Genomic DNA, 27636 nt, shown 5'->3' with positions numbered 1-27636 from the left:
GATATAAAATAGAAAGGCGGGGTTGCCCTTGGCTCAGGCTCATCCCCACCACCTCCACACACCCTCCACACAGAGCTGAGCTGCCTCTGTGCTCTGTCCTCACTGCCCAGCCCAGCACCAGCAGAGCTGAGGGACCCTGGCCAGGCCACTGGACGCTGAGGACAGCCAGTATGGAGGTCGTGGGATTCACGGGCCATCTCTGCCCATGGAGAAGCCAGCAAGGGGACACTGCCCTGCCTGGGTCCTTCGCAAGGGTCAATGGCAGGCTGTAAATTTCCTGGCCAGGGACACTGGGATTTGATGCTCTTGGGGGCTGAGAATCAGAACATTCATTATCTGCTGTATGAGAGCAGTCATCTTTGTTCCTTGCATTTCTTTCAGAGCTGCTGAGTGCAGCAGGAAAGCTGGAGGAGAGCTGACCTTTGTCACCCTCCCACGGCGGGCTTAGGCAGGCTCTTGGCTTTCCAGCATGGGACTGGAGTACCTGGCCCAACTGGTCTCCCTGGGCCCTTCTAACCTCCAGGCCTGGGATTTCTTCTAACCTGAGGAGTAGGTAAAGCCCAAGGTGCAGGCCTGTGTTCACCCACCACCAGGGTTTCTGTGCTCCAGGAACCACTAGCTCCACCTCCTGCCCCACCCCATTCTCACCCACAGGGGCTGGACTAAGGCAGAGTTTCCAGAGAAAGGCCTCCCTGCTCCCTGGAGCTGTGGATTTGGGCAGGTTCCAAAAATGGTGCCCTCACTTCCTTCCAGCTGAGATCCTAGCCGCCCCCTCTCTGTTCTGGAAGCTTCCGCCCTCCTCCTGGGCTATTTTAGCAATCAGGTCACCCGTTGGCTCACTCTGAGTTTGCGGTCAATTAAAACCCACAGGCCCTTTTCACAGAAATGGTGATATCTCTTCCTCTTCCAGATGCTGCCAAAGTCAGGGTCCTCAGGGTGCAAACACACAAGGTGATAGCTTGGTGATCCTCTTTAGCAGAGGGGCACTTACTCAGGAGCTGAGGCTGTGCATTATTTCCATCGCCACGGTGGCCAGTGCCTTGCAAAGGTGGCTGACAGTACAAAGGGGGAGCTGGTCACAAGGACGTTCAGATGGCCTGAATACTATGTGTCCCCATGCTGTACCCTGCTGATGCTAGACACACAGCCCTCGCTCTGGTCCTCCCAGGCTCTCGGCAGGGAGCCAACCCCCACTGAGCAACCTCTGAAGGTCATCGTATGGTAAGCAGCAAGGCTGAGAGGGACTCTGGGGTGCCCCAAATCCACCTCAGCTGTGCTGGCACTTCCCCTGGCACACATGGTCGCTGACCCAGGGCTTCACATCCCTGGTCCTACTGACACAGCAGGCTCCCAAAACCCCACACAAAGCCCAAAGCCCCTCTCTTACAGTCCCTGTGTGTTATGCCCAGAGCCTCTGAGGGTTCTGATCACGTGCTTCAGCTATAGCCTTACTAGCAGCGTGTGGACCCCTCTGGCTGAAGACCCCTCCCGTAGCTGCAGGCTGAGAAACGTGGCCTGGTTCCCATCCTTCCCTCCCCCGGGCATCTGATTGAGCACAGGCTCTTCCTGGCTAGCCCAGGGTCAGGTGCTAAACCAAGACTGCCACTCTACCTGGGGAAAAAAGGCAGCAAACATGAGAGAGATTGCAGCTATGGTGGGGCACTGAGAGCAGCGGGGGGGACATAGGCCCTGCCCACCTGAGGCTGAGAAGAGCTTGGGGCAGTCCAGGACCAGATGGAAGCTGGTGTGGGGCTGCAGCAGCACTGTCCAGTGGGAATAAAATGCAAGCCACGCACAGAATTGACAAATTTCTAGTAGTCATGATAAAAAAGATAGAAGTGAAATTAATTTCAATAATGTATTTTATTTAACCCAATATATAAAAAAATGTTATCATTTCAACATATAATCAATATAAAATTGTTAATGAGATATTTCACACCCTCTTTTGGACTACAGCTTCAAGAGCCAGTGTGTATTTTATTTTATTTGATTTTTAAGATTGTATTTATTTATTTGAGAGAGAGAGAGAGAGAGAACACAAGCAGGAGGAGGGGCAGAGGGAGAGGAGAAGAAGGATCCCCTCTGAGGGCAGAGCCCAATGTGGGCCTGGAGGCAGGGCTGGATCACAGGACCCTGAGATCATGACCTGAGCTGAAGTCAGGCAATTAACAGACTGAGCCACCCAGGCACCCCGCCTGTGTATATTTTATATGGACAAGCACATCTCAGTTTGGACTGGCCACATTTCAAGTGCTCAGCAGCCCCATATGGCTAGTGGCCACTGGCTGGGACAGCACAGCTGGGCTACAGGGTGCTGAGTGAAGGGGAGGTGTGAGATGAAATCAGAGAGGTGGGCAGGGGTCACACTGGGTTTTATTCACAGAGCTCTGAGAAGCCACAGGAGGGCTTTAAGCAGGTGTGTAATGTGATCCATTGCTGTCTTTAGAAGCTGACTCTAGCCATGTGGAATGCTGCAGAGCAGATGAGATTGGCTCAGAGAAATGCCCAGGTCAGGGCCAAAGGTGGCCTGTACTTTGGTGAGGGCAGCCACGGGGGAGCTTCAGGGAACACAGAAGAGGCCATGGAGAGGCAGCGAGACAGGAGATAGGCCTTACCACCTGCTTTTTTCCCTCCCTCTCTGCCAAAATTCTTCCCAAGTAATCCTGTCTCAACAGTTGCCTCCTTTCCAAGAAGAGATATGCATGGTTGCTACTTAACAAAGCCTAAAGGAACTCAACCAGAAACATTTTGCCCAGGGCCCAGAATTGAAATGGCTGCCACTTTCTGTATTTCATTCATAGAATCGTTCAAGAAAAGATAAACCTTCTAGATGCTCAGTATCATATGGCAATTAGGTGTCTGGGCTTGAACTGCTTGGGTTTGAATCCCTGCTACCCTCTAATTACCTGTGTGACCTCTGCTAGATACTTCACCTCTCTGGGCTTCTGTTTCCTCATCATACACTGGCTGTGTGAATAATCTCTATCTGGGGGCAACCGGGAGGAGTTAATGGGTTTATACCCTATAAAAGTGCTTAGAACGGCGCCTGACACATAGGAGGCGCTCATAACATGTTATCCTATTATTGTTGTCGTTGTTGTCGTTGTTGTTAATGGATGAGACAATAAGGCACAGGGACAGGAAGGGACCTGCTCAATGTCACGCAGCTAACCTAAGGCAGAGCAGGAAGCAGAATCTAAATTTTCTAATCTCTGGCTCTTAGAGCTGCCTCACAATTGAAATTGCTCGTTATTCCTTCATTCGGACACTTACCAGGTTCTCTCCATGTGCCAGACGCGGTGCTGGCAGCTTGAGGGAGACACTAAGATGGTACAAGCCTGGGCAGCCCAGGTGACTCAGCGGTTTAGCGCCGCCTTCAGCCCACAGTGTGACCTGGAGACCCGGGATCGAGTCCCATGTCAGACTCCCTGCATGGAGTCTGCTTCTCCCTCTGCCTGTGTCTCTGCCTCTCTCTTAGTCTCTGTGTCTCTCATGAATAAATAAATAAAATTAAAGAAAAAAAAGAGAGAATTTCTTGGGATGCCTGGGTGGCTCAGCGGTTGAGTGTCTGCCTTTGGCTCAGGGCATGATCCTGGATTCCCGGGATCGAGTCTCACATCCGGCTTCTTGCATGGAGCCTGCTTCTCCTCCCTCTGCCTCTCTTTCTGTGTCTCTCATGAATAAATAAATAAATAAAATCATAAAAAAAAAAAAGATGGTACAAGCCTCATTTCTACAAAATCAAGGCTTTCGCATTTGGAAAGAAAAAGCTCTTTTTCAATCACTCTGGCCCCCGGGGAGAAATTTTATTTAATACAGGCAGAGCCACATGCATTTACATTATAGTCGAAACAGTGCTGGGGTAGCCCCGGCGGCGCAGCGGTTTAGCGCCGCCTGCAGCCCAGGGCGTGATCCTGGAGACCCTGGATGGAGTCCCAAGTCAGGCTCTCTGCATGGAGCCTGCTTCTCCCTTTGCCTATGTCTCTGCCTCTCTCTCTGTCTCTATGAGTAAATAAATAAAATCTTAAAAAATAAAAATAAAAAAAATAAAAATCTGTTTAAAAAAAAAAAAAAGAAACAGTGCTGGCCTGAGAACTAGGAGAGCCCGGGTCGAGCCCACTTGGGCCTGCCTTGCTCCATGACGTGGGCCTCTCTGATCTAAGCATTCCTGGCTGCACGGAAGTGAACAAATGTTAACTGAGCACCTACCCTGTGAAGTCCCCACTCTAAAGTGGGGAAAAGGAACCAATTGCCGGGCAGGCCAGGATGTGGCATCCAAGGACATGAACCCTATAACCCAGATTTTCTGGAGCATTCTTGACTGACCCATTCATCTCATAAGGGCTATGTGCATACTGGACTACACATCCTAACTTTTACACTATAACTGGAGATTACAACAAAGTTATAAGGGTCTGGTTCACAGGATTTCACAGACCAATAACATTTCTAAAGAAACAATGGGGAACATTTGTTATTCTGCCAAGGAAGGCCCTTAAAACCAAATAAATGGTGTTGGGAAAACCAGGTATCCACATGCAAAAGAATGAAACTGGGCCCTTATGTAACCACACACAAAAATCAACATGGGGCGCCTGAGTGGTTCAGTTGGTTGAGCGTCTGACTCTTGATTATTTTTTTTTAAGATTTTATTTATTTATTCATGAGAGACACAAAAAAAGAGAGAGAGAGAGAGGCAGAGACACAGGCAGAGGAAGAAGCAGTCTCCATGCAGGGAGCCAGATGTGGGACTCGATCCTGGGACTCCAGGATCATACCCTGGGCCGAACGCAGGTGCTCAACCGCAGAGTCACTCAGGCATCCCATGACTCTTGATTTTTGGCTCAGGTCATGATCTCAGAGTTGTGAGATGAAGCCCTGCATTGGGCTCCACAGTGAGTATGGAGCCTGCCTAAGATTCTCTCTATCTCCCTCTGCCCCTCTCTCTGCTGTTCTCTCTATCTCAAATAAAAAAAAAAATAAACTCAACATGGATTGAAGACTTAAATGTAGCACTTGATACTATAAACTCCTAGAAGAACACATAAAAGAAAAGCTTCAGGGGCACCTGGGTGGCTCAGTTAAGTGTCTACCTTCAGCTCAGGTCATGATCTCAGGGTCCTGGGATCAAGCCCTGCGTCGGGCTCTCTGCTCAGCTGGGGGGAGTCTGCTTCACCATCTCTCTCTCAAATAAATAAAATCTTTAAAAAAGAAAGAAAGATGGGACACCTGGGTGGCTCAGGGGTTGAGTGTCTGCCTTCAGCCCAGGGTGTGATCCCGGAGTCCTGGTATCAAGTCCCACATTGGGCTACCTGTGTGGAGCCTGCAACCTGTGTCTCAGTCTCTCTCTCTCTGTGTCTCTCATGAATAAATAACTTAAAAATTTTAAAAAGAAAGAAGAAAGAAAGAAAGAAAGAAAGAAAGAAAGAAAGAAAGAGAGAAAGAAAGAAAGAGAGAAAGAGCTTCCTAACACTGGAGTTGGTAATGATTTCTTGGATATGACACCAAAAGTACAGACAACAAAAGCAAAAATAGACAAGTGGGATTACATCAAACTAAAAAGCTCCTACCAGGCAAAAGAAACAATCAGCTAGCTGGGGGGTACCTGGCTGGCTCAGTCAGTAGAGCATGTGACCCTTGATCTTGGGGTCATAAGTTCAAACCCCATGTTGGGTGTAAGGCTTACTTTAGAAAAAAAATTAAAGGGCAGCCTGGGTGGCGCAGCGGTTTAGCGCCGCCTTCAGCCCAGGGCCTGATCCTGGAGACTTGGGGTCGAGTCCCACGTCGGGCTCCCTGCATGGAGCCTGCTTCTCCCTCTGCCTGTGTCCCTGCCTCTCTCTCTCTCTTCGTGTGTGTCTCTCATGAATGAATAAATAAAATCTTTAAAAAAAATTTAAAAAAAAGAATCAACAAAATAAAATACAACCTACAGAATGAGAGAAAATATTTGCAGATCATATATCTGGTGTTTGGTTGATATCCAAAATATATAAGGAACTCCTAACAACTCAATAGCAAAACAAACAAAAAACCTGATTAAAGAATGGGCAAAGGGGGCAGCCCCGGTGTCGCAGTGGTTTAGCGCCGCCTGCAGCCCAGGGCCTGATCCTGGAGACCCTGGATCGAGTCCCATGTCAGGCTCCCTGCGTGGAGCCTGCTTCTCCCTCTGCCTGTGTCTCTGCCTCACTCTCTCCGTGTGTCTATGAATAAATAAATAAAGTCTTTAAAAAAAATTAAAAAAAAAAAAGAATGGGCAAAGGGAGGGATGTCTGAGTGGCTCAGTAGGTTAAGCACCAGATTCTTGATTTCATCCCAGGTCATGATCTCAGGGTTATGAGATTGAGCCCCATGTGGGGCTCCAAGCTTAGTGCAGAGTCTGCTTGTCCCTCTCCCTCTTCCCCTCCCCCTACTTGCTCTCTCTCTCAAATAAATAAAATCTTTTTAAAAAATGGACAAAGAACCTGAATAGACATTTCTCCAAAGAAGACGTATGAGTGGTACATGAAAAGATGTTCAACATCTCTAATCATCAGGAAAATAGATATCAAACCCCAATGAGATATCACCTCACACATGTTAGGTGGCTATTATCAAAAAGACAAGAGACAAGTGTTGGAGGATGTAGAGAAAAAAGAAACCTTGTGCACTGCTGGTGGGAATGTAAAATGGTGCAGCTGCTAGGGAAAACAGTATGGGAGTTCTTCAAAAAAATTATAAATAGGGGCGCCTGGGTGGCTCAGTCTCTTAAATGTCTGACTCTTGATTTTAGCTCAGGTCATGATCTCAGAGTAGTGAGATGGAGCCCTGTATCGGGCTCCACACTGATGCTCTCTCTCCTTCTCCCTCTGCCTCTCCCCACCACCTTATTTTCCTCTCTTAAAAAAATACAAGGGATCCCTGGGTGGCACAGTGGTTTGGTGCCTGCCTTTGGCCCAGGGCGCGATCCTGGAGACCCGGGATCGAATCCCACGTCGGGCTCCCGGTGCATGGAGCCTGCTTCTCCCTCTGCCGCCTGTGTCTCTGCCTCTCTCTCTCTCTCTCTCTCTCTCTCTCTGTGACTATCATAAATAAATAAAAAAAAAAATTTAAAAAAAAAAAAAAAAAAAAAAATACAAATAGGGGATCCCTGGGTGGCTCAGTGGCTTAGCACCTGCCTTTGGCCCTGGGGCGTGATCCTGGAGTCCCAGGGTTGAGTCCTGGGATCAAGTCCCAGGATGGAGTCCCACATCGGGCTCTCTGCGCAGAACCTGCTTCTCCCTCTCCCTGTGTCTCTGCGTCTCTCTCTCTCTGTGTCTCTCATGAATAAATAAATAAAATCTTTAAAAAAAAAAAAACAAAAAAAAAACAAAACTAGAACTACTATATGATCCAACCATCCCACTTTTGGTATTTATCCAAAAGAATTGTAATAAGGAAGGATCTCAAAGAGGTATATTCCCTCTCGTGTTCATTGCAGCATTATTCACAATAGCCAAGAGGTGGAAACAAACAAAAAAAAAGAGGTGGAAACAACGTACCTGCCCACTGACACATGAATGGATAATGAAAATGTGGTCTATCCATACAATGGAATATAATTTGGCCATAAAAAAAGAAGGAAATCTGGATGGCTGAGTGGCTCAGTGGTTGAGTGCCTGCCTTTGGCTCAGGGCATGATCCTGGAGTCCCTGGATCTGACTCTCTTTCTGGTCTCTGACTCTCTTTCTGTGTCTCTCATAAATAAATAAATAAAATCTTTATTTATTTTATTAAGATTTTATTTATTTATTTATTTTTAAATTTTATTTCTTATTCATGAGAGACAGAGAGAGAGGGAGAAGCAGAGACACAGGCAGAGGGAGAAGCAGGCTCCACACAGGGAGCCCGACGTGGGACTCAGACCTGGTCCCAGGATCAGGCCCTGGGCTGAAGACAGCGCTAAACCACTGAGCCACCGGGGCTGCTCAGATAAAATCTTAAAAAAAAAAAAAAGAAAAGAAAAAGAAATCTCATCACATGCTACAACATGGATGAATCTTAAGGATATTATTCTAAGTGAAATAAGCCAGTCACAGGACAAATACTACATGATCCCACTTATAGGAGGTATCTAAAGTGGTCAAACTCAAATTCACAGAAACGGAAAGTAGAGTAGTGGTTCTCAGGGACTCAGGGGAAGAGGAATGGGTATAGAGTTTCAGTTACAGGAGATGAGTATGTACTAGGGATCTGCTGTACAACATTGGACATTTAGTTAGCAGTACTGTACCACACACTTAAAAATTTGTTAAGAGGGCAGATCTCATCTCATGTTGTATGCTTTTTGCCACAAAAAAACCACCGCAAAAAAAAACAAAAAAAAAAACAAAAACAAAAACAAAGTACCTCTTGGAAAAGACATTAAAATACAAAAGAATAAGGTCATCATCTGAGACGTCTGGGTGGTTCAGGGGTTAAGTGTCTGCCTTCGGCTCAGGGCATGATCCCAGAGTCCCTGGATCAAGTCCCACATTGGGCTCCCTGCATGGAGCCTGCTTCTCCCTCTGCCTGTGTCTCTCTCTCTCATGAATAAAACCTTAAAAAAAAAAAAAAAGATCATCTCAGAATAAAGAATAGTCCTTCAAATTAAATAGCTTTTAAATAAGCATAATATGTGTGTGTGTGTGTCTCGATCTATTGCTCTCTTTCTCTTCATATTGTCCCCATCAACAATTTCTCAGCACACCAGGCCTTCTATTTGGAAATCCCAGGGAGGAAGCCGTGGACTCTGACCACTACCCCCCTCCCCTTCTTCCCCCAAGCCCACGGCCCTCTGCACACACTGTTGCAGAAAACTGCTTCTCTTGCTCACTCAGGCCTGGCTCTGCTGTCTGTTCACTCGGCTGTGAGCTCCAGCGGGCAGGGCAGGGGGGTGTCCCACTCTCTGTACCCCTCATCTACCCAGAACCGGCAGCGGGGATGAGCTGCAAACACTGCTGGTGGGAGGTGGACTTTCACGGGGAGACATGGGGAGGCGAAGCCGGCATCGGCCTGGGAGACCACGAAAGGACCCGAGGAGGGGAAGAGCAACCAGCAGGGACTGAAAGGGAGTGTCCATAAAAGAAGCCGGCTGCCCCCACACCCCTCCGTAGTGAGGAGTCCCACCTCACAACCTGGGGGACGGTGGGGAAGGGAGGTGGGGAGAGTGGGAAGGTGCCCTCCTGGCCGGACCCACGGCCAGGACAGAGGGCACTAAGGGGCTGACGTGGGCCATCAGGACCACAAATTGGGAGGTGGGAGGCCCTCGGCGCCTCCCGGGCCAGTCGGCTGCTCCTCCAGCTCCCCTCCACGCTGGCCCGAGATGCCTCAGCCCCACCAGCCAACCACATGGAGAGCAAAGGGCGGAAGTGGCTAGGAAGACGTAGCTAGCTGCCGGAGATGGGCTCAACGGCCATGTGCCCCCACACGGGGGGGGGGGGGGGGGGGGGGGGAGCCCCACCACAACAGGTCCCGTGGGCCCAGAGGCGGCGGGGGGGGGGGTGCCTCCAGGGGACATGCGAGGGCCAGAGAGACTCAGACAGCAACTTCAAAAACACACGGTGATCTTTCTGCTCACCCTTTCCCTCAGCCACTCACCCCTGCTGAAAACCCCTCAGGGTCACCTTGTGCTCAGAGGCTGTGCTGGGCCGACTGCAGGCCCCCTTCCTCACTCTGCACTCATCTGTGCCTCTTGCTCTGGCCCTGTGGCTCTGTTTGCAATTATATGCTTCTCTGTGAGATTCTTCAAATTTGCATGGATGCATCTGCTTTTGCTCCCTGTGGGACCCCAACAGGAAGCAGAGAGCCAGGTCATCTTAGCCATTTAGATCTGTTTGTTGGTGGCATGAATGAAGGGGAGGGCAAGGAGGGAGCAGGGGCAGCAAAGGGTTTGGAGATCAGACAGGTCTGGGAAGCAGAGCCAGCTGAGACCCACTAGCCATGTGACCTTGGGCAGGTCACTGCCTGGCAAGCCTTTGCCAGGGGCCATTCCCCCAGCCTTTGCCTGCTCAGCTGCCCGTGGGTCTAACACGCCTGCCTCTTGAGCATAAGCAGGAGCCATGCTGTCCAAAGAAGACTGGTTCCTTTATTTTTTTAATCCACCTTTTTGTTTTATGGTCAGGAAACTTCAGGGAAGTGATCTACCCAGTCTCATCTTATTTATGTTTAAATGAAACCAAAAAGGGAGTGCAAACTGATGCAAACATTTTTGGAAAAAGGCTTAGGTGTAACTTGCCTACGTGTAAAATGCTCGTTTCCACCAATCCCGCCCTTGTGCTTCTAGGAATTTATCCCCTAGAAAATATGTTTTTTTTTGTTTGTTTGTTTTGCTTTGTTTTTAAAGATTTTATTTATTTATTCATGAGAGACCCAGAGAGAGAGGGAGAGAGAGAGGCAGAGAGAGAAGCAGGCTCCATGGAAGGAGCCCGACATGGGACTCAATCCTGGGACTCCAGGATCGCGCCCTGGGCCGAAGGCAGGCGCTAAACTGCTGAGCCACCCAGGGATCCCCTATAAAATATGTTGTATTTGGATTTATTTGTTTGGGACTCAGGAAGAAAATACAGTGCATTGTTATAATAAGGGAGAAAAGGCAAGCCAGAAAACATTAAGTACTTTTAGAACCAACCACCAGGAGGCACCTCTGGGTCAGGGGGATCTGGTCAGGTTAGCCCACAGCGCCCAGACTTAAATGACAAAAACAAATGACAATACCCAGACCTTCTCAAAAAACAGGCCAGTCTTGCTTCATCTCATCCTCAAAGCTTTTGTTATTGACAGTACCTACATGTCCTCTCCATCCTTCCTCACAATGCCCCTTACCCCAAACAAACAGAAAGCAATTCTAACTCTTCTATTCTTCTATTGTACTGCTGGGATTATTTCTGTCCAGGCCTCCATCTCTCAAAACTCCTTGGTCAAGGGGTGCCCAGCTGGCTCAGTCAGTAAAGCACGTGACTCTTGATCTCAGGGTTGTGAGTTCAAGCCTCACATTGGGCCTAGAGCTTACTTAAAAACAAAATAAAACAAAAAACTCCTCGGTCAGAATTCACTTCATAAGAATTTGGAACTTGACTTGCACAAGGTCTTTCATGGATTTGGAGACAAGCAGATGCTATAAATCTGATTTCTATGAACAGGTGGGGAAACCACGGCCCTGCACAATGGCCGAGAGGAGAGGATGTGGGGCCCCATAGTAATCTAGCCTATGGACTTAGACTCTGGGTGCATCCTCAACCCTTGAACCTCTCCTGCTGCCTCCCCTGCTCCCTGTATTTTTGCCGTTTCCATGTCTGGTAATGCAATCTTGCCTTCTAGTCCTGTGGGAACTTGCCTTTTATCCTTCTCCCTGGGGTGAAAGTGTCTGTGCATTTGCTGTCTGCCTCAGGTGGGGGCGCCCTCTCAATGGGCTACAGTTCCCATCACCTTGCCCCTAACTGCACACATCACTGTGTCTCTACCTTAAGGAGTCCAGGCAAAGATTCCTTGCCTCCCTCAGAAACATGGAGATAAAATCACCAGCCAACAGGTTCCTTCCTACCCCTGTACCCTCTGCTGCAAACCCTCCCCACTGCACAGCCCCAGTTCCCTGGGCTCAGAGATGAACTAGCAGACAATGGGGCCTGCTGCTTTCCTTGGGAATCTGTACTATCCCCACCAGTGACAGGAGCAGGGGTGCCCACTCTCAGGACCCAATCTCCCACAAGATACTCCTTCCGAGTTTCTGGGGAGCCCCTGGGTTTTCCTCCCACCCCTCTCTCTCCCCCACGGCAAAGACTCCTCTTGTGCTTCCGACAGCGCCTTCCCTTCCAGTTTGGGCCAGACTGCCCCACAGGAGAACATTCACTACATTCACTTTTCTGCTGCACTGAGCATCAAGCTCTGTCCCAAGAGGCACAGGGATTCTCCAGCTCTTGGGGTGTCTCTCTCTGGGCCCTGGCCCCCAGTCCTGAGGACCCTAGGCCCCTCTAAGCTCAGGCATGCCTTATTCTTCCCTCCCCCCATACAGCAGCGTTTCATGATGCTAAACTTTTTTTTTTTTTTTTTTACTTTTAAGTAAACTTTTAAGGAGGAAAAAGGAATAATAATCTTTCTTGTTCCTGGCCTCTAGGCTGTTTGTAATGACAGTTCATGAGGAACTGGGCTCGGAGCTGAAAACACTCCATTTTGGAAGGAGTGAGACCTGAAGGGGAGGGAGTTCAGAGAGGAAAGAGGCTGCGACAGCCTCTATTCTGGTCTCCTGCCTCCCTCTCTCCTCACCCCTCATGGAGGCTTGACAGGAAGGCCTTTTGACAAAAAAAAAAAAAATTCTTCCAGCCTTTTCACCCTCAGGAGCAGTACTTGGTGTGGTGAGCAAGGCCCACCTGCTCGTTCACTCATTCATTCATTCATTCATTCATTCATCAACTATGTATTCAGCACCAAGTCCTGGGCTGAGGAAAGAGAGACAGTAAAAGGTGAAAACACATCAACGTATTGTTGTATCTGATGTCAAAGGTCACAAAGAGCCATGGAGAATAGGAGATGTGGAGGCCTCCTGGAGGAGAGGACACTTGAGCTGACACCTGCCTAAGAAGGAGGTTAACTAGCCTGAGAGGCCACAGGACACCAGGGCAGCAGAGAGGGTGACGAAGAGGCTGGCAGGACAGGAGGCAAGAGGAGAAGCAGGTGCCTGGGGAAGAAAACCCCAGCCATGAACATGTATCCAGCAACCACATATCAAGCACCTCCTGGGTTTGGGGCCTTCTAGGATGCTGGGGGGCTGTGACAGGGAGTGGCTCTGGGCATCCCCACAGGCCCGTTTATCAGCTCTCACAGAGGGACAGAAACCCCCAATTCAGGATGTGGCAGGTATGACTGTAAGAGGAAGTGCATGATCTGCAGCCTGGCTCCTTCCCAAGGCAGTCTGGGCGATATTCTGCTTCTCCTGGTGCCAGGGCTTTCTGAAATGAGCACATCAGACCCACACTCCCAAGGGGAACTCAGGAAAGTGAGGGGGCGCATAGAGTAGTACCCCAAGGCTCAGAAGCAGGGGGAAGAGCCCTGCCTCCCCTCCTCCCTCTGCAGACTGTCAAAGCATCCATCCAACAGTAATGGGTGTCAGCAGTGGGGTGCATAGCCCGAGGATTACAGGAGTTCACTGTCAAGTTGGGAGACAGATGCAGAAGGAAGCAAGTACAGGGCAGTTGCTCCAGTGGAAGTCTCAACAGGGTGGTGTTGAGGGGACAAAGACGATAGTCACATCCATCCGTGGACAGTGTCCAGTGTAATGGGAGGGCTGGGCTGGGCAGGTGTCCCGCCAACAAGAACAGCCACCCTCAGCAGCGATGGCTGTCACTGACTGGCTCACTGTGGGTGCCAAGAACACACACCCGGCTTATTTACTTTTCCAACAGCCCCAAAGTAGGAACTGCTCCCATTTTATTTATTTATTTAATTTCATTTTTTAAAAGTAAACTCTACGAGGGCACTTGGGTGACTCAGTCAGTTAAGCATCTGCTTTTGGCTCAGGTCATGATCCTAGCACCTGAGATCCCAGGACCTGGGATCAAGCCCCGTGTTGGGCTCCCTGCTCAGAGGAGAACGTGCTTCTCCCTCTCCCTCTGCTGCTCCCCTCTTGTGTGTGTGCTCTGTGTGTCAAATAAATAAATGAAATCTTAAAAAAAAAATTTTTTTTTTAAAGTAAGCTCTATGCCCAAGGCAGGGCTTGAACACATGACCCTGAGATCGACTCATATGCTCCACTGACTGAGCCAGCCAGTGGAGTCATTCCCATTTTAGACATGGACACACATTGAGGCACACAGAGGAGAGAGCAACTTGCCCATGGGGCCCCAGGCAGTAAGGACAGGCCTGGAAGGAGGAAGCCGGCATGCTGGATCCAGAGATGTTTCCCCAAGGTACAGCCCCACTGACAGGGGCTTCCGGGAAGCAGATACGTTTAAACTTGCCAACTTGTTCATCTTGTTTCCAGCATCACTAGCCACCCTGGCCACTTCCAAGGCCTCTCAGCTAGTAGGGTGGGGCCTCTTTCCAGGGGTGTGCCACCAAGACCAGGATGAAGGGGCAGGCCTGGGAGAAGACCTTGACCCAGATGCTCCTCAGCAACTAGATTTTCGAGGCCCTCCAGAGCCCCCCCCCCCACAACTGCCTGCAGCCGGCTGCAAATTGCTTCCAAATGTTGATAATTACAGCAGGCCCAATCTAATCAACACCTGAGAGGGAGGAACCAGGGGCTCCTCCTTCCAGAGTGTCCCAGAGCATTTGGCATCCTTATCTCCCCTGAGCTTTAGGTCAGAGGCAGGATGTGGGTCATGGACCCCATTCTCTGGTACAGGCTCAGTGACTTAACCAAGGTCATACAGACCTTTCAGGCAAAGGGGGTCTTAGACCTCAGCTTCCACTTGCCAGCAATGTCTTTCCTTTCCTGAGCTGAACAAGCCTTGGAGAAAGAGTGGAAAACCCACAGGAAAGGACTCTGGTAGCCAGTCAGGACTCTTAGGCAAGCCAGTGTCCAGCCCTCTGCAAAGCTCTGGGCCTTGGAGGAGTGATTTCAAAAGGAAAATGTTTGGCACCAACAGAGATCTCAATAACATCTAGTTTAAACCGTTTCTGAGGGATCCCTGGGTGGCTCAGCGGTTTGGCACCTGCCTTTGGCCCAGGGCATGATCCTGGAGTCCCGCATCAGGCTCCTTGCATGGAGCCTGCTTCTCCCTCTGCCTGTGTCTGCCTCTCTCTCCCTGTGTCTCTCATGAATAAATAAACAAAATCTTAAAAAATAAAAGAGAAAATAAACTGTTTCTGGTACAGGTGAGGTAATGGAGGAGCAGAAAGAGGGCACAGTTTGCCCAAGACCACATAGCAAGTTAGATACAGATGGCGGACTGCCCCACCCCGTCCTCTGTGGCACCCGGTAAGAGGGGCTCTTCCTTCAAATTTACCTTCTGCACAGGTTTCCCCTCCCAGAGGGAGTGCAGTGTGAGGAGTGGCTTTGGGGCTAGGCAGACTAGACTGGTTTGAAGCCTCACTCTCCTGCTCAATTCCAGTGTGTCTTTGGGCACATGAATTCCCCTCTCTGAGCCTGTTTCCTCATTTGTAAAATGGGGATAATAATAACTGCTTCTTTTTTTTTAAGATTTTATTTATTTATTCATGAGAGACATAGAGAGAGAGAGAGAGGCACAGACACAGGCAGAGGGAGAGAGGCAGGCTCCATGCAGGGAGCCGGACATGGGACTCGATCCCGGGTCTTCAGGATCACACCCTGGGCCAAAGGCAGACTCCAAACTGCTGAGCAAGGGATCTCCTAATAACTGCTTCTTAATGTTGTAGTAAGAAGTCAATGAAATAAGGTGTCCACAGGATGGAATGTTCCACCTGGCTCCTGGCAGTCCCTCCTGGTGCCTACTAGGTGTGCCCTTCCCCCCTCCCTCCCTCACTACCCCAAGCTCAGAGACCCACATCTTCGGCCCAGGCTCTGAGGCAGGCTTGAAAATCCTCCCACGCTAGCCACAAGCACAGGGCTTCTCTCTGGAATGGGTTCTCTGACCCCAGGGAGATGACAGAGCCAGTCAGGGGATCTCTGGGGAGAAAGCTCCCCACTCTGTGTCCTTGGGTCCCTGAGAGCTCAGCAACACCCCCCACCGCCGGGTCCCCTCAGGAACCTCCTGGCTGCAGAGGCCTGCTGGGCAGAGGGGCCGTCCTCTCCGACCCCCTGCCCCCCTGCCCTGCCGCCCACAGGCACGAGGCTGCTGAGAGCTGCAACGGAGTGAGGCGGGCACTGGAGCTGAAAGCTGCTGACAGCAGGCCTCTGAGGAGCAGCACATGGGGAGGAGCCGGGAGGGGTGGCGAGGGGGGTTAGGGGGAGGAAGAGAAAGGAGGAGGAGGGGAGAGGCCTGGTGGGTCCTGCTGCTTTCCCCCCCCCGCGGGCACGCACTGGACAAGCTAAGAAAAGCTCTGGGGAAGAAAAACCGCCAAAGATGCACAGTTGCCCTCCCCACCGAGCGAGCGGGAGGGCCCTTCCTTCCCTGGAGCCAGCTGCCCCAGGCAGATTAGTATTGGGCTCCGGAAAAGCAGGCCCCACACACCAGCCTGCGGGAGGCTGCCAGCTAAGTCAGCCTCTCTACCTGTCAGGAAATCATTCATAAAAAATGACACCTTCCCAGCGCCCAGCTCCTGGCCTCACCCCAACCACTCTCCCCGAGCCAGCTACACAGCACAACGACGTTGCTTCCAGCCCCCTTCCTCCTGCCTCTCTCCCACCCACTTTACACGTTCCTCCTGGGATAGAGAGGAATGAGACCAACATGAAATAACGCCAGCTCAGCCTGGTAAATCAGTATTTACTGGCTGCTTGCCTGGGGACAACAGCACAGTCAGGAACAGCAAGGACTTCACTCAATTATGAACAAACGTCAGCGACATGGCTTCCAAAAGGTTTTCACTGTCATGGCCACACCGGTGGTGGACACTTCCTTATCTTCAGTTTCTCCTGGGACACCTTGATAGACGTAGGTCACTGGGCCAGCCCTCCCACAAAGAAAACTGAGGTCCACTGTGGGGACTTGCCCGGGTCACACACATGCTCAGACTTTAAGCCCATGTCCCTCAAATGGAGAGGATATTCCATGTTGTTGTTCTTACTTCCCATCACTTAAACCCCGATGTACTCTTACCTGGGACATAAAACCCAGGTTGGTCTCCTGAAGAACTGAATTACTTATCACAGCTCTGTGTGCCTGGGCCCTGCTAACCTCTGCTCTCATTACGTTCCCTCTTACTCTCCTCCAGCCACCCCAGCCTTCTAGTTTCTCAAACACACCAAGCATGCCTCAGGTCCTTTGCATAGGTCACCGCTTCTATCAAAGGTTGCTTCTATCAAAGGTTACTTGCCAGGTTCCTTAACATCCTCCAGAACTAGGTTACTTGTCACCTTCTCAAAGAGACCTTCCCTGGCCACCATAAGAAGCTCCCCCCAAGGGCAGCCTTGGTGGCACAGCGGTTTAGCGCTGCCTGCAGCCCGGGGTTTGATCCTGGGGACCCTGGATCGAGTCCCACGTCAGGCTCTCTGTATGGAGCCTACTTCTCCCTCTGCCTGTGCCTCTGCCTCTCTCTCTCTGTGTGTCTCTATGAATAAATAAATAAAATCTTAAAAAAAAAAAAAGAAGCTCCCCCAAGACACACACACACACATTATTCCCTATCCTTGCATGAAAATGGTTCCTAATCCATATTACAAAGTACTTCTTTACCTGTCTCCACATATAGAGAAACCTATAAGGTTGGTTTTGCTCACCATGATGTCCCCATGCCTGATGTAAAGCAGCCCCTCGGTAAATATTCGTTATATGAGTAGCTGAATGACTTATTGTATGTGATCAGAACTCCTCAGGCTGTCATTTTTGAGGGACATGGGCTTAAAGTCCATGCCACCAAGTTGACCAGTTAGATGATCACAACATATCCATTTCATTCATTTGTTCTTGTTTTTTTAATCTTGATTTTTTACAAAAGATTTTATTTATTCATGAGAGACAGAGGGAGAGAGAGGCAGAGACACAAGCAGAGGGAGAAGCAGGTTCCGTGCAGGGAGCCCGATGCGGGACTCCATCTCAGATCCCAGGATCATGCCCTGAGCCAAAAGGCAGACATTCAACCACTGAGCCACCCAGGCATCCCCCAATCTTGATTTTTTAAAAACTTATTTATTTAAGTAGTCTCTATACCCAGCCTGGGGCTCTGAACTCAACAGGCTCGAACTCACTCAACAACAGGAGATCAAGAATTGCATCTTCTTCCAACCTAACCAGCCAGGCGCAGCCCCCACTCCCCTCCATTGTTCTTGTTTGACCTTCATGAGAGTGAGGCTCAAAAGAGCACTGGAGGGTGGGGGTGGAGCCTGAAGCCCAGGTGCCAGGCTACTCTGACCCACAGGCTCAGACAAATGCCCTGGACGGCAGGGCCTGGTGGATGATGGTATGCGAGAGTATTCAGTCAGACACTCAGCAAACTGCCTTATTCTATTCTCTGTGGCCCCAAGAGGGGCAGAGAGTCGTCAAACACCCACAGCTTCATGAGAGTTTTTTTTTTTTTTAAGATGTTATTTATGTATTCATGAGAGACACAGAGAGAGAGGTAGAGGGAGAAGCAGGCTCCACTCAGGGAGCCCGATGTGAGACTGGATCCCGGGACTCCAGGATCACGCCCTGGGCTGAAGGCAGTGCTAAACCGCTGAGCCACCCGGGCTGCCCTCATGAGAAGAGTTTTGAGCTGGTCAACATCTAATCCACTAGGACCCAGATCTATGGAAGAAGCCAAAGCAAATATATCCAAATGTAGGATCAAGGGTTCTGAACATTGTACATACATGAGAATCACCCAGGGAGTCTGTTAAAAACGAGGATACCTCAATCGCTCCCCATCCCATCCCACGCTAATTTCACAAGTCTGGGCTGGGCAAGGCAAATGCCCAGGGGGATTCTGATGCACACCAAAGATTCTAAGTGTTTCCAAACCCTGGGCATGCACTGGTACTACCTCCTGAGGAGCTTCTGAAAACACTGCTGCCAGGCCTGTCTGCTGCCAGAGATCCTGCCTCAAGGGCTGGGGACCTGCCATTGGTGTTTTCAAACATTTCTCAGATGATTCTGTGGTGCAGCCAGGGTTAAGAACTACTGCCTAGGGCAGCCCAGGTGGCTCAGGGGTTTAGTGCCGCCTTCAGCCCAGGGCGTGATCCTGGAGACCCCGGATTGAGTCCCACATTGGGCTCCCTGCATGGAGCCTGTTTCTCCCTCTGCCTGTGTCTCTCATGAATAAATAAATAAAATCTTTTACAAAAAACAAAAACTACTGCCTAGACGCTTGTTTTCTAGATGTGTTCTAGCTGACCCAAGCCAGAGGACCCTGGGTCATCTTGTGGGAAGTGGATGTTCAGGGTGAAGACCACCCAACTGCTGTGCGCAGCACTCATGGTAACACCGAACACTTACTACGGCCCGGCCCGTGCTAGACACATCCCCTGCCCTGAGGCCTTTACTCTCATACGAGCCAGGAGGCAATGAGGAGAAGGGCAAGACCAGAAGGCAGGATACAGATGCTCCTGTCACTCTCCTGCATAACATCTGGTCATGACTACCATTAAGACCAAGTCCTAAGGTTGGCCCAGTAGGATCTGGCCCCTTACTATCTTCCCAGCCCAACATTAACCCTGGGTCTCTGTCATCTTAAACTGTGTCTAGCTCTCCACAAGTGCCAGGCCCCTTCCCACCCCCCCTACAAAGGTGATACTGTTCCCCTCAGCAGTACCATCACTCCACCTTGCTGGCTTGCCTGCTCCTGCTGGTGCCTCTCCCCAGTCTGAGTCAGACATGTCTCCTTGGGGTTCTAGGGCGTGTCCCGCAACTTTCTCCAGTGGGCATCTGTGACACTGCCTGGAGTCACTGTCCCTAAGAGCAAAGTTGGGAATTCCCAGCATCCAACCCAGGCACCTAGGGGCCTAGAGAAGCAGAGGGTAAGCAGGGGCAGTAGATATGGCTTCAGGCTACTTTGGCCAGGTTCTTAGAGGACAGAGAACCTCAGGCAGGGCAGTCAGAGAGGAGACTATTCTGTACCAACCCAAAAAGTAGAAGGTTGCCATAAGAATGGAAATCTATAAATTGACAGGCTAGGAATTACCAATTACTTTATCACCTGATTAAAATCCAGATTCTGTACCAGCTGTGGGCCTTTGGGCAAGCTATTTAACCTCTCTGAATCTCAGTCTTCTCATCTGTACAATGGAGATCATTATAGCTCTAAGTCAGGTTTGCTTAAAAGCAGTAAAACAGGGCAGCCCAGGTGGCTCAGCGGTTTAGTGACGCCTTCAGCCCAGGGCGTGATCCTGGAGTCTGGAGATGGAGTCCCACATCGGGCTCCCTGCATGGAGCCTGCTTCTCCCTCTGCCTGTGTCTCTGCCTCTCTCTCTGTGTCTCTCATGAATAAATAAATAAAATCTTAAAAAAAAAGAAAGCAGTAAAACAAGCTAATATATATAAAGCACTTAAGGCAGTGCCTGGCATAAAGAACCACTCAGTAAATATGGGTAATTATTATTATTATTATTGCTCATGGAACACTCATGCTGAAAGGCCTTTAGAGATCATCTAAATGAACTCCTACATTTTATAGTTGGAACTGAGGCAGGAAAGGGGAAGGTCTCACTGGAGCTCTGTCTAGCCCTCACGTACCCAGAGCAGGACCAGGTTGACAGGATCCCCTTCCAGGCCACTGGGGAGAGCTGGTGGGGGCTGCTGGGAATCAGCTGATATGCTGGCAGGATCCCAGCCTGGACTTTCCAATGACTTGGAGCCCAAAAGAGTCCCAACATCTTGGCTCTGTTTCCGGCAAAATCATTGAGCATATTTTAGGATCAGCAAAAACCCACAATGCCTTTGGCTGAGCACTTTTCCTCTTCTTGTTGAAGCCCAGGGGTATTTTCTAGGAAATTGAGTCCATCTGTTTCTGATTCATTTGTACTTAACTCATCACCAAGCTGTTTTGTAAGAGTCCTTTGATGTGAAAGCCGCCTTATCCCATAAGCCTCTGTAAGCCTTTATTTAGTCAACAGTAGGTAAATGGTCTCTCTGAAGAGGCCAGAGGCAGCTTCTTCATCTCCTTCAACACACTGGCCACAGAGGCAGCTTCTTGATCTCCCCCAACACACTGGCCAGGAGAAGGGAAAGTGTGGCCCTGGCACTCCCCTTCTTTGGGTCTGTCAGGGTCAAGTGACACCTCCTAACTCTGGTCCAGCCTGCAGTGAGGCCTCCCCAACCACCTACCTCTCCTCTGGGGCTGAGATTCCTCTTTGTCCATTGTGCACAGCCTGTCCACGTGGATTTATGATTTCCTGAGTTTATGACTATCTGAGTTTCTTGAACTTGATTTCAAGTTCCTCAAAGATGAGAGGCCAGGTCTCCTAATTCGCCATGCCCCTACCATCTCAGCATCGTGTCTTGTACACAGTTATAGAGACCATTACTTCCAAACCAAAAATCTATGGAAAAGATCTCACAAGCTTAAGGGTTCCCAAAGGGACAAGGGGTCAGAATTTTGAAACTGGGCCTGCCGTATACACAGCAAGCAGCTCAAAGAACCATCGATTGAACTGAACATAGAAGAGTATAAAGGGAAGAATCTGTCTCCCCTTCCCTCTGACATCCAGACAAAGCACTCTACAGTCTCAAATCTCCTGTTTCATATAGCAGGATGAAAAAAAAATTGAAGAACCCCCTAATCCAATAGATGAAACTCTTCACTAAATTTAAGGGTGACTGAGTTATAAGGTACTCCTGGGAGAAGCCAAGCAAGGTGTTTTTTTTGTTTTTTGTTTTTTGTTTTTAAGATTTTATTTATTCATTCATGAGAGACACAGAGAGAGAGAGAGAGAGGCAGAGACACAGGCAGAGGGAGAAGCAGGCTCCATGCAGGGAGCCCGACGCGGGACAAGATCCCGGGTCTCCAGGATCACGCCCCGGGCTGCAGGCGGCGCCAAACCGCTGCGCCACCAGGGCTGCCCCAAGCAAGGTGTTTTAAGGGATGTCTCCCCGCTTTTTTAAAAAAAGATTTTAATTATTTATTTATTCACGAAAGACACACACACAGAGAGGCAGAGACACAGGCAGAGGGAGAAGCAGGCTCCATGCAGGGAGCCCGATGCGGGACTCTATCCTGAGACTCCAGGATCACGCCCTGAGCTGAAGGCAGGCATTAAACCGCTGAGGACCCAGGGATCCCCCTAAGGGATATCTCTAAATTTTAAGGCTCCACAACCAATGATCCAGAGGCATCTCTGTCAGAGGTAGGATCTCGGCAGGATCCCTACTGGGCTGGTCATCTTCTGTCATCTTTATTAAAGATGTATTTAGGGGTCTCTCAAAGGCAGGGGATGGCATATGCAATCCCATGATTCTTGAATTGGAGTATATATCATAATCACACTCTGAGGGCTGGTTAAAACACAGATCACTAGGTCCCATCCCAGAGTTCCTGACTCAGTAAGTCTAGAGTGGGGGCTAAGATTGTATTTCTATCAAGTTTCCAGGTATTGCTGATGCTATTGGTCTAGGGACTACACTTTGAGAACCACGGTCTATTTCTTTAGTCCGAGGATGAAAATTTGAGGGGAGGGGTGTAGCTACCCAGTGCCAATGATTTTGCTTTATTTCCCTTTTCCTCTGAATGCTAACAACCCAAAGACGGCTGATAGTGGTGACAGTGCACCAACCACTCTGAGGTAGGCACTGTGCTTGGTGTCTACTTCATTCAATTCTTACAATTACCCTGTAGGTGGACACTCTCAATTTTACAGATGAACCCAAACGTGCACATAGGGGAAGCAAACATCCTCAAGGTCACACGCACTTAGCACCTGAGCTGGTGCACAGCAGGTGGGCAGCATATTCTCACCAAACAAGTGTATCCGTGAATACAGATGGTAAGAGGCAGATCTGAATCCAAGTCGGGCTCCAAAGCTCCAATTCATTCCACCACATCAGCCGGAAGCATTTAAAGGTCATACAATTTCTGTGAAGCAAAGGACTAAAGCTTTGTATTTGTGTCTTTACCCTTCTCTGCCCCACTTTTTTTTTTTTTTTCCTCTCTTTCCCTCCCTTCCTTCTAGATTTTATTAACAGTAGTGTTACACGAAAGCTGTTCTGAATCGAATGTACTGCCAAGATGTTCAGGATTCGGGGTGCCTGGGTGGCTCAGCCAGTTACATGTCACCTCTTGGTTTTAGCTCAGGTCATGATCTCAGGGTCCTGATATTGAACCCCAAGTCGGGCTCCACACTCAACCCAGAGTCAGCTTGTTCCTCTCCCTTCCCTCAGGTTCATGCTCTCTAAAATACATACATACATATATACTTAAAAAGAAAAGTTCAGGGCTGGTGGCAGCCCCGGTCGTGCAGTGGTTTAGCACCGCCTGCAGCCCAGGGTGTGATCCTGGGGACCCAGGATCGAGTCCCCCATCAGGCTTCCTGCATGTAGCCTGCTTCTCCCTCTGCCTGTGTCTCTGCCTCTCTCTGAATGAATAAATAAATAAATCTTAAAAAAAAAAAAAAGTTCAGGGCTGGATCTAGGGGAGTGACAATGGAAAGAAATAGTAAGGAGCTGGTTCTAGAGGGGCCATGGGAGAGAAGTGGGACTATCAGCTAGAAGAAGGGAAGATTCCCAGGTTATGGGTTCACCAGCCTGGAGAACCATCATGGAATTATTAGGGACAAGGCATTGAGAATTAATTCAGGTGGTTGGCATGGCGAAAGTTCAACTGTTTTGGTTGGAACATTTTTTTTTTTTATTTTTATTTATGATAGTCACAGAGAGAGAGAGAGAGAGAGGCAGAGACACAGGCAGAGGGAGAAGCAGGCTCCATGCACCGGGAGCCTGATGTGGGATTCGATCCCGGGTCTCCAGGATCGCGCCCTGGGCCAAAGGCAGGCACTAAACTGCTGCGCCACCCAGGGATCCCAGTTGGAACATTTTTTACAAAAATAATAGATATTCAGAGCAATCTGGGGAGCAAGGAAGAGAACTGTTTTTAATTTTCACCATTTTCAGCTGTTTGAACTTTCAACTGTACACCTTTCATGTATTATCTGTATAAATAGAACACACTGATTTGTTTATATTGAAAACTTAGAAACTACAAATAAGCAAAAGAAAACTTAAAAACCTGTAATTCTATGTAAACATTTTTTTAAAGACTTTATTTATTCATGAGAGACACAGAGAGAGAGAGGCAGAAACACAGGCAGAGGGAGAAGCAGGCTCCATGCAGGGATCCCAAAATGGGACTCGATCCCAGGTATCCAGGATCACGCCCTGGGCTGAAGGTGGCATTAAACCACTAAGCCACCCAGGCTGCCCACTATGTAAACATTTTTTATGGGACCCCTGGGTGGCTCAGCGGTTGAGCATCTGCTTTTGGCTCAGGGCAGGATCCCGGATTCCCGGGATCAAGTCCCACATCGGGCTCTTTGCATGGAGCTTGCTTCAACCTCTGCCTATGTCTCTGTCTCTCTCTGTGTGTGTCTCTCATGAATAAATAAAATATTTTTTAAAAAATAAACATTTTTTATAAGAGTAGGTTCCCTTTGCTCTGTTTTGTAACTTGATTTTTTTGTCTATACATCATGACCATGATCCCTTTCATAATATTGTCTTCTTTAATGTCAGCTTCAGTGGCTGCATGTTATCACATTCTATACCTATACCATAATGTATATAACTGATCCTCTATTATTTAATTTTTTTTCTCTATTATTTAATTTTTAAAAAGATTTTATTTATTCATAAGAGACACACAGAGGGAGACAGCAGAGACACAGGCAGAGAGAGAAGCAGGCTCCATGTAGGGAGCCTGACGTGAGACTCCGGGTCCCCAGGATCAGGCCCTGGGATGAAGGCAGCGCTAAACTGCTGAGCCACCCAGGCTGCCCTCTATTACTTATTCTAATTTCTTCTCAATTAGTTGCTATTATGAATTTCAGTTTATTTTTGGACTATTACCTTTTAGTCATAATAGGATCACTCATGGTTTAAGAAAACTCAATTGGGAAAAAAATTGTTTAAAGATTCTTCCCAGGCAGCCCTGGTGGCTCAGCGGTGAAGTGCCGCCTTCAGCCTAAGGTGTGATCCTAGAGACCAGGGATCAAGTCCCATGTCTGGCTCCCTGCATGGAGCCTGCTTCTCCCTCTGCCTGTGTCTCTGCCTCTCTCTCTGTGTCTCTCATGAATAAATAAATAAAATTTATAAATAAATAAATAATGATTCTTCCCACTTTATCACAGAATAAGAAATAAATACTGGGGAGATGCCTGGGTGGCTCAGTGATTGAGCATCTGCCATTGGCTCAGGGTGTGATCCCAGGTTCTAGGATCAAGTCCTGCATCGGGCTCCCCGCATGAAGCCTGCTTCTCCCTCTGCCTGTGTCGCTGCCTCTCTTTTCTGTGTCTCTCATGAATACATAAATAAAATCTTAAGAAAAAAATCTTTAGGGTCTTCCCGGTGGTCAGTGGTTTAGCCCCGCCTTGGCCCAGGGCCTGATCCTGGAGACCCAGGATTGAGTCCTGCATGAAGCTCCCTCTGGGAAGCCTGCTTCTCCCTCTGCCTGTGTTGTGTCTCTGCCTCTTTCTGTGTGTGTCAATCATGAATAAATAAAATCTTAAAAAAAAAAGAAAAAAATCATTTTTTTTAAAGATTTTAATTTATTTATTCATGAGAAACACAGAGAAAGAGGCACAGACAGAGGCAGAGGGAGAAGCAGGCTCCATGCAGGGAGCCTGATGTGGGACTTGATCCCAGGTCCCCAGGATCACGCCCTGGGCTGAAGGGGGCGCTAAACCACTGAGCCACCCGAGATGCCCCAGAAAAAAATCTTAAAATAAATATTGGGGCACCTGGTGGCTTAGTCCATTAAGCATCTATCTGCCTTCAGCTCAAGTCAGGATCCTAGGGTACTGGGATCAAGTCCCACATCGGGCTCCCTGCTCAGTGGGGAGTCTCCTTCTCCATGCTGCTCCCCCTGCTAGTGCTATCAAATAAATAAAATATTTTTTAAAAAGGAAATAAAACATTATTGGAGATGTTTCAGTAGGAATTAGCTTGTATAATACTTCCTAGTTTATGTAAGTTCTGTTAAAAGCTTTCCAATTCTATGGAATGTGGATTATCTCTTAATAACAAACAAAAATCCTTTCTTGCTGGGAGTTAGATGACCCAGGCTCCAAATATTGTCCTGTGACCTCATGCAAGCATAACCTTTCAGGAGTCCTTCTCAGACCTGGTGTAACAACTCCCAGTTCTGAAAGGTGTCCTGGGCTTCAGATGAGATGATGGACAGGAAGGAATGAATACTGGAAACTATATTACTGTTCTTCATTCATAATCATCCATGCAGGAAACAACCCATTCCATGGGTCAGCAGTAAAAGGACAAAAATGAAACAGAACACCTGGATGTATCCATACAATGAAATACAAGTCAGGCATAAAAAGGAAAAAACTACTGATGGTCAATAACACAAGCAAATCTTTTATATATATATATATATATATATTTTTTTTTTTTTTAAGATTTTATTTATTCATCAGAGACAGAGAGAGGCAGAGACACAGGCAGAGGGGAAGCAGGCTCCACTCAGGGAACCTGACGTGGGACTTGATCCCGGGACTCCAGGATCAGGCCCTGGGCTGAAGGCGGTGCTAAACCGCTGAGCCATCTGGGCTGCCCAACACAGACAAATCTGAAAAACATTATGCTAAGCAGAAGAAGGTGGGCACAAAAGAGTTCATACTGAATGATTCTATTTATATTCTGGAAAATGCAAAAACTATGGGGACAGCAATCAGGCCAGTGGTTGAACAAAACTAGGGGTAAAGGGAGGGGACTGCCCTTTAAGAACATGGGGGAACTTTTTGGGGAGATGGAAATATTCTATATCTTGACTGTGGTAATGGTTACACGACTATATACATTTATCAAAACTCATTGAGCTGCACACTTAAGAAGAGTGAGTTTTTAAAAAGATTTTATTCGAGAGAGAGTATGAGAGAGAGAGAGCACAAGTGGGGTGACTGAGTCACCCAGGTGCCCCAAAGAGATTTTTTTTTTAAGATTTTATTTATTTATTCATGAGAGACACACAGAGAGAGGCAGAAACACAGGCAGAGGGAGAAGCAGGCTCCCTGCAGGGAGCCCAATGTGGGACTAGATCCTGGGACTCTAGGATCACGCCCTGGGCCCAAGGCAGGTGCTAAACCACCAAGCCACCCAGGCTGCCCACCAAAAAGAGTTTTACTGCATGTAAGTTATGCCTTAATAAACCTGATTCCGCCCCCACAAAAAAAAAAAAAAAACCTGATTCCCCTCAAAAAAGAAAAAAAAAGGAAAAAGGAGGCAACACAAAACTATAGTACCATCCAAATACAAGGTTTCATCCATCAGACATTATCTGTAATGCTTTTCATAGAAATTCTGAAGTATCTTTGTGAAATATAACAAATGCAAAAAAAAAAAAAATGCAATCCAGAAAAGACTAAATATGCTTCAGGAAGATATCTGTTAAAAAAAAAAAAAAAAGGGAAGATATCTGTTGTTGGGTTATCTGCCCTTTGGAAAGGCCATTTCTACACTCTAGCAAATGTTCCTGTGTGAGGCAGCTGGTCCCACTGTGGAGCAGCTGACCACTTGGACTGTTTGGGGATTTTCCTGGTCATCACCAGTTTGGTTTTGTTGTTGTTGTTTAAATCACCAGAATAAAAAGAAACTCTGTCAGATCCAAGTTGTAAATATTTCTTCTACCCCAGGACAGTCCTTTTTCCTCCAGGGAAAGAACACAAGTATTTCTGGTTGATCTTCTCTTGGTCTGACCATTGCCATCTTAATGAACACTGTGCTCCAAAAGCAAATAAAATACAAAATAAGAATGACCTGCAGCCAAAAACTAGGCTAACAGACAGATTTCGAGGCTGAATAGGAACAAGAGTGAATCGATGCGAAGATGAAGTGCTCATGCTAAGGAAGACCCTGCTCAAATCCCCCAGCATTGCAGCAAAATCCCTACCTAACCATCTAAAGGCCCTGATCAATACCCCTGATTCAA

General features: G+C 48.4%; 1 protein-coding gene across 11 annotated transcripts in view; it reads right to left on the bottom strand.

Annotated features, from left to right (window-relative positions):
* COMMD7 (COMM domain containing 7) overlaps positions 1 to 27636 on the bottom strand; it is a 105852-nt gene that overhangs the window by 30238 nt on the left and 47978 nt on the right. For 3 of the 11 annotated variants that reach the window (XR_011996944.1, XR_011996945.1, XR_011996946.1), the window contains one exon: positions 22441 to 22557. The exons of 7 other annotated variants lie outside the window; for them this stretch is intronic. The gene's annotated coding sequence lies outside the window, so the exon portion shown is untranslated. Of the gene's footprint in view, positions 1 to 991; positions 1053 to 1697; positions 1812 to 22440; positions 22558 to 27636 lie in introns of all 11 variants that reach the window. One more of the 11 variants, XR_011996947.1, reaches the window with a different exon arrangement.

The sequence above is a fragment of the Vulpes vulpes genome, chromosome 14 (assembly GCF_048418805.1).
Source record: "Vulpes vulpes isolate BD-2025 chromosome 14, VulVul3, whole genome shotgun sequence".
In the NCBI taxonomy this organism is placed as follows: domain Eukaryota; kingdom Metazoa; phylum Chordata; class Mammalia; order Carnivora; family Canidae; genus Vulpes; species Vulpes vulpes.
This window is presented reverse-complemented; position numbering and strand designations above follow the sequence as displayed.